Below are 8,135 nucleotides of genomic sequence, written 5' to 3'. Positions count from 1 at the left end.
TTCAGATTATTTTCCTTTCTTTGAGTTCCAACACTGAGACCTCAATTCCCTCCCTCTTCTCTGATCATTCTCTCAGTACCTTTTTCTGTTTTTTTCTTCTTCTTTCTTTTTTTTTAATAAAAATTTTTTTCTTTCTCTTTTCTTCCTTCTTTCCTTCCTCCCTCCCTCCCTCCTTCCTTCCTTCCCCTTCTTTCCTTTCTTTCTTTCTTCTTCTTTCTTCTTCTTTCTTTCTTTCTTTCTTTCTTTCTTTCTTTCTTTCTTTCTTTCTTCTTTCTCTTTCTTCTTTCTTTCTTTCTCTTTCTTTCTCTCTCTTTCTTTCTCTCTTTCTCTCTTTCTTTCCTTCATTTTTCTTTCATGTGATCCTGGGTAGAGAGTTTTCTGGGTAGAAGAGACAAAAAAATTAAGTGAATGTAAATTGCTCTAAAAATTAATGCTAAAGAAGTTTAGAAATTCTTTGGAGAAATGTACTGAAACACATACAAAAAATCTATTTAAATCATCAACCAAAATCTGACCCAGCTTTGGCTTATTAAGAGTTTCTGTCATTGCTGTTAAACTTGAATGCTACAGCTTACACTGATCAGGCTACTTTTGCGGGCACAGTATGCATTTTGGTGTAATGATACTTCTTCCTTGCAACCAAAAATCGCTTAGAACCAAAATCTCTTTGGTCCACATTTGACATTTTTCTCCCCTCTTCATATTCCTAAGCAGTGTAGGTGAGGTTGAGTGGAAATCCTATATCTGGTCCCTACTCGAGGTTTAAGTGGAGTAAGAAAGTCATTTTCAGAATTTTGGTTCTAGAGTGAAAGACAGTGTATATCTACCACCAAGAATTAGGTGGCGGAAAAGAATAGCAGAAGTTATCCCTCTGTCTCTCATTTATTTTCATTAATTTATTTTAAACCTCGTGCACATTGTCACTGGATAGGTCATACATACTATGCTTTCAGACACTTCAGTGCTTCCAGCCATTATTTCTACTAAGCATTTGTACAATCATATTGTAAGTTTACATCATTTTGATGTTTACAAGATGTTCTTTGCAAAAAGTGGCTGCTGTATCTGAGTTCTCAATCTCCATTTTCCATGATCATCTACCCAGACACCAAGTGAATGTTTCACCTTTAGGAACCAACCCTTCACATTTAAGATGTCACCGAGTTCCTAGGGGGTCTACATTTTGATTTATTTTGATCTATCTCTTTGCCTTCCTCAGAACTCCTAATGTCCTATCACACATGGACTAAGAAGCTCACATGCATTTTAATCACCTGGGGAGCATTTAGAAAATACATATTACTAGATACCACTTATGACCTACTCAATCAAATTCCATAGTTAATACCTCAGAATCTATATTTTATACCAACGACTCCCCCAGAAAACTCTGATATGTAATCTGGAATTTTGGAATAACTGGACAATGGTCCCAGTTTCTTGTTAGAATTTCTGAGCCCCAAGTTCGTCAACCTCCAGCCTGTATTCTACAAGCAATTATTTATTTTAAAAAGCAAGTACTGATTCCCCTATTAAAATTTTCAGGTTTTCCTGCTTCATGAAAAATAAAATTAAAGTTCCTCACATCTAATTCAATTCACTTAAAAATCCAGGCCCTTCTAACATTTTCTTTTGATGCTACTTCCATGAACTAAACAAAGGATTTCACTACCTCATTCAATAATTTCCCCATACATTTGCTCATGTTCAGAATGGCTTTCTTCTCTTCTACATATGTCATTCCTATGCATATTTTGAAATACAACAACTGCATGTTTTCAATATAACAATTTCCATAATACTTCATGTTTTAGTAAGAATAAATAACATAAAGGCATTTAGGCTGGTGTAGGTTTTATTTAAATTATCCCCACCAAATTTTAATTGTTAAATTCTTAATAATTGTCTTTTCGCATTTCTTCATTTTATTTCAGAGGCCTTCATTAAGGATATGGGAACCAAGAATGCAACAGAACTGACAGAGTTTGTTCTCACAGGACTGACATATCCACCAGCTTGGCAAATCCCACTGTTCCTGCTTTTCCTATGCTGTATCTTGTCACGATCATGGGGAACTCGGTCTGATTACTCTCATTTATAATGACCCTCACCTTCACATCCCCATGTATTTATTTCTTGCAACTTGGCATTTGTGGATACTTGGTTATCCTCCACAGTGACCCCCAAGATGCTGGTCAACATCATTACCAAGGACAAGATGATATCTCTCCATGAATGCGTGGTACAATTTTTTTCCTTTGTAGTCAGTGCAACCACAGAATGTTTTCTGCTGGCAACAATGGCATATGATCGTTATGTAGCATATGCAACCCGTTATTTATCCAGTGTTATGACTAACAGACAATGCCTGAGAATGCTGGTCTCATCATTTGTAGGTGGTCTTGTCATGCCTTAATTCATACAGGTTTTTTATTCAGATTAACCTTCTGTAATTCCAACACAATACATCACTTTTATTGTGACATCATGCCATTGTTGAAATTTCTTGTACTGATCCTTCGTTAATGTTCTGATGATATTTATTTTCTCTGGCTCAATTCAGGTGTTCACAATTCTCATTGTTCTTGTCTCTTATACACGTGTACTCTTTACGATCTTAAAAAAGAGGTCTGTACAAGGTATAAGGAAGGCCTTCTCCACCTGTGGAGCCACCTCCTATCTGTCTCTTTATACTATGGGTCTCTTCTCTTCATGTCTGTGCGCCCTGGGTCTGCACAAGCAGATGATCAAGATACAGTTGACTCTCTATTTTACACTGTCATAATCCCTTTCTTAAACCCAATTATCTACAGCCTGAGAACAAGAAAGTTATAGATTATGAGAAAAGTTTTGAGGGAAAATTTAGATGTAAGAAGAATATGTGTTCCTTTACATGAAAAGAAAACAAACTTGACAGATTACATATTGTTATGTGTAGATTAGTGCTTAACATTTTCTTTCATCATAATTGTCCTGTTACTTTAACGACTTCAAATGTCATGCCTCATAAATTCTTAAAATACTTGTGTATGTTTTGCAAAACAGAGAGGCCATTTCATCAAGTGTTCATGCCACACTAAATTAACTTCAGCAGAAATTAACTTGAAAATATTTTATGTGTCTTTATATTTTTCATTGTGGCTTGATAAGTACAATTATTAAACAGTTGTGAAGCATTAAAATAGTGCTGTGCCTCTGAAATACTTGAGTTTGAGGTGCTTGATATAGGTGTACAGCATGAAGAGTCATACCTCATTTAGCTCCACAGAGTGGGCATGTTTGTAGTTGAGTGAACAAACATAAACTCTAGAAATTTTGCCAACCATCCAAAGATCTTATATTTGGTTCATGGTGAATCCACTTCCCAGAGATCCATCTCTCATGTCCAACAGAGAAATAAACAGAATAGGAAAGCAATGAGGAATACATGATAAGGGGTTAAGACAGTGAAGGTCAGGCAAATCATAAGAGGATGCTCTTAACTCTGTGTGCTTCTATGAGAGCTAGAAGCCTAGTGTTCCATCTCATTGTCTGTGATGCCTTCTGAGGCCCTTTCTGCCTATGTTGTTTGTTGCTGGGTATTCTCAAATCTTCACTAATCTGAGGGCAAAAGTTTAGATCAAAGAACTAAGTAGCAATGGGCATGGGAAATATAAATGGCAGAACAGGAAGGAAATGGGTTCACTCTTCTAAGAACTAAAAAAAAAAAAGGATATAACATGTACTATCACATTATTGATTGATTGATTTAAACTTCACTTGGCATTTGTTCCCTCTGACATTATTTGAAATTCTTTCAAAGAAAGTCTTGATTTAACTTAGTTTAACTTGGAAGGCCCTTCCTCCACAATTCTCCTGTGGACTCTACATTATACCCAAACTGAGTTACTGAAAGCCTTCTGGACAAACCTCTCTCTCTGACCGGTTCAAGCTTTTGCTCACAGAGGTCCCTCCGCAGAGAATCCTTTCCACTCAAATGCTCCATCTTCATTTAACATTGACCTGGTATCATTTTCTCAATCTCTCTCTCAAATGTTACAACTTCCAAGATACATTCACAGATCCTCTCAAAGAAGATAGGAATGCTCACTGATTTCAAGCATTTGCCAGTTTATTTATTCTTCTTGGCCCCACTTGGCCATGTATGATAATATGATATATTTTAGTCTATAAGATTTTTTAGATGACAATGTGTAAGTTTTCTGTGTTTTGCAGTAGGTAGCACAGTAGCTTACAGACTTGAGCTCCTAAATAGGAATTTGTGAAATATGTGCAATATGAAAATGATTGAAGGCACAAATATATAGCTTGTGTAAGTGGGTATCTCTTTCTTACCTGATAATAGCCCAGAGATAATATTGGTTGGGATGACTGATTCATGCCAGCTCCATTTTTAAATTTCTTTTATGAAAATCACACATATCTCAGTCCCAAAGTGAAATATGCTTTCCTTTTCATTTTGTTAGAGCCACACCTAAAGCATATGGAAGGTCTCAGGCTAGGGATCGAATTGGAGCTGCAGCTGAGGTGTTATCCAGTGCCACAGCAACAATGGATCCGAGGTGTATCTGAGACCTCCATCGCAGCTTGTGGCAATGCCAGGTCTTTAACCTACTGAGTAAGGCCAGGGATCAAATCCACATCCTCATGGATACTAGTCATGTTCTTAAGCAGCTGAGCAACAACAGGAACACTTAACATGAATTATTCTTCTTATAATTATGACTGGGTCCTGGCACAGAGTATGACAAAATATCATGTCACAATTAAGGAGGTTGTGTGTGTGTGTTGTGTGTGTGTGGTGTGAGAGAATGTTCTAATTTCATTGTTTTACATGTAGCTGTCTGTTTTTTGCAGCACCAATTATTAAAGGAATTATCTTTCTTCCACTGTATGTTCCTGCCTCCTTTCTCAAAGATTAGTTGACCATAGGTGTTTGGGTTTATTCCTGGGCTTCCTGTCCTGTCCCATTGACTATATTTCTGTTTTTGTGCTTTTACCTTATGGTTTGGATGACTATAACTTTGTAGTATAGTCTGAAGTCAGGAAGCTTGATGCTTCCAGTTCCATTTTTCTTTTTCAATAGTGCTTTGGCTCTTTGGGATCTTTCACGTTTCCATACAAATTTTGAAGTATTTTGTTCTAGTCTGTGAAGAATGTCCTTGATAATTTGATATGGATTGTAGTGAATCTGTAGATGGTTTTGGGTCATAGTCATTTTGACAATACTGATTCTTCAAACATAAAGAGACATTTCTCCAAAGACGACATATGTTTGGCTAGTAAGCACATGAAAAATGCTCAACATCACTCATTATTAGAGAAATGCAAATCAAAATGACAATGAGGTATCACCTCACCTTAGTCAGAATGGTCATTATTTACAAGTCCATAAATAACAAGTGCTGGAGACTGTGTGGAGAAAAAGAAACTTTCCTTCACTGTTGGTGGAAACATAAATTGGAACAACCACTAGGGGAGATTCCTCAGAAAATTAAATATAGGACTACCATATAATCCAGCAATTCAACTCCTGGTCACATATCTGGACAAAACTTTCATTCAAAAGTATACATGTAACTCTATGTTAAGTGCAGCAATACTCATTTGCCAAGACATAGAAACTACTTAAATGTCCATTGACAGATGATTGGCTTAAGACAATGTGGTGCATATAACTGATGGAATACTACTCAGTTGTAAAAAGGAATGAAATAATGCCATTTGCAACAACATGAATGCCACTAGAGATTCTCGTACTGAGTGAAGTAAATCAGAAAGAGATAGTCAAATACAGTATGTTATCACTCATATGTGGAACCTAAAATATGGAACTAATTATTCTATTGACAAAACAGAAATAGATTACAGACAGAGAAAGAAAGTGATACATGTGGTCACTACGGGGAAGATGGAGGAAGTGGGATGGATGGTGTTTTCAGGGGCTGGCAGATGTAAACTATTGCATTTGGAATGTGTAAGCACTGAGGTCCTTCTGTACAGCACAGGGAACTATGTCAAGTCTCTTGGGGTGGAACATGAGAGATGATTGTATGAAAGAAGAAGATACATAATATCTGGTTCACTATGCTGTACAGCAGAAATTCACTCAACACTTTAACTCAGCTATATTGTAAGAAAAATAGAAATTTTCTTTAAAGATACAAGTCTTTAAAACAATCATGATATCTCTATATTCCTGGAGGTGCAGTTCACAAGATGAGACCTGGGCATCTGCCTAATTTTTATTTCTCAAAGGGATTGTCCCAAAGTCCTAGAAAAAGTAATAGGATTGATCATATTTGAGTTGCTCTTAATATTTCTCCCTAAAGAATTATTGTTATTGCATATGTCCCTAGTTGTTGATTGTTACTGCTTTAGAATGTTTCCATTGTTCAGATATTTCCCTGTCTATTACTGAGATTTTTGCTTGCTCACACAATATATTTACCCAAGACTAGCTGAAAGTACAGGCAACTGATGTGTATATCTTCTGCCTTCAATGAGGACTGTTTCCTAATGGATCTTACTTTGAGTGAGAATTTTGATGTCAAACTTTGAGTATATACGTGGGACATACACCCTGTCAAGACCTACCTTAGCTTGGTGAGCACAGAGCAGACTGTCAGAGGCCTCCAAGAAACACAGACTTCCTTGTAGCCTTCTAGTATAGATGTCTGATCTACAGATTCCTCTGCTGTGTTTTGACCTTCAGTACAATCCCAACTATTTCATGCTTTTCAGAAATTACCAAAATCTCTGGTCACATGATGTGATCCAACTCATTTCTCTTATAGATTGATTCATTTTGTACATTGTTTTTGTCATTTCAGCTGCATGTTGGGAAAGAGGTAAAATATACACTTGTGAAAAGTGAACATTTTGGAGACGACATTCTGCTGATTCTTTTAAAGAGGTACTATGTATTGTTTAACAGTTATTTAGGTATAAAAGATGATATCATTTTGCTACATTCACCCTGTTGTCTGGAACACTGATAATTTTGGATTAAGTCATCTTTTGGATATATAAATACAATACTTGAAATACTCTTTTTTATGAAATTATATTCATTTTCTTAAGCTAAAGATTAAAAAGAGCGTAATTCCTCTCACTTTACATACATGCATATATGAGTTTTCTCATCATCTTAAAAATACCTTCTAGAAAGTAAGACATCTAACAAGATGTCAAGAGCTTGTGGACAAAATTATCATAGGGTGTATTCCTTTAACGCACTGGGCGAGGTTGAGATTGTGTGGATTGTGTGTTCATAGAATCAACAGAATTAGAACAAGGTAAAAACCAATATCAATTAAAACTAGAACTGTGTAGGAGGTCCCTTGTGGTGCAACTGATTAAGGATCTGGCATTGTCTCTACAGTGATTTGGGTTGTGGCTATGGCATCGGTTTGAACCCTGGCCGAGGAACTTCACGTGCTGTGGGCATGATCAAAACAAAAACAAGAACCAAAAACAAAACTAGAACTGTGTAACTAAATTCTGGTTGTTGATTAACTATGGTAAAATCTTATTTAGTACATGTATTAACAATGTGTCAAACCTCCCTTGTACAGGCTTTCTCTCTCTTTTTAGTGTTTTTAAAATAACTTTCTCAACATTCAGTGAACAAAGGAATCACCTGGAGAGCTTACAAAAAACAGAGATTGATGGGTGTCATCGCCAGAGCTTCTGATTTAGTAATGTAAAAACTTGATTTGGGACCACACAGTGCAGGCAGCTGCAGCTGCTGGCCTACACCACAGGCAGAGCAACTTGGGATACAAGCTGCGTCAGGAAATACATTGCAGCTCATGGTAACACTGGATCCTTTAACGCACTGGGCGAGGTTGAGATCAAGCTGATATTGTCAGGGATACTAGTTGGGTTCCTTACTGCTGAGCCCTAACAGGAATTCTCCTTAAATATCTTGAATGCTCATAGCTGTGTGTCTTATTTTGTTCTCCTATGCAAGCAGTTACTATTAGGTGAAAGGATGAGAAGGAGAGATAGGATGGGATTAAGATGGTGGAATAGAAAGTCTAGAGCTCACTTTCTCTCATAAAAACAACAAAATTTCAACCAAATGCTGAACAACCTTCAACCAAATGCACTGGAAACTTTCAAAAAGATAT

Source organism: Sus scrofa, chromosome 13, assembly GCF_000003025.6.
Source record: "Sus scrofa isolate TJ Tabasco breed Duroc chromosome 13, Sscrofa11.1, whole genome shotgun sequence".
Classification (NCBI taxonomy): domain Eukaryota; kingdom Metazoa; phylum Chordata; class Mammalia; order Artiodactyla; family Suidae; genus Sus; species Sus scrofa.
Note: the sequence above shows the minus strand (reverse complement) of the source record.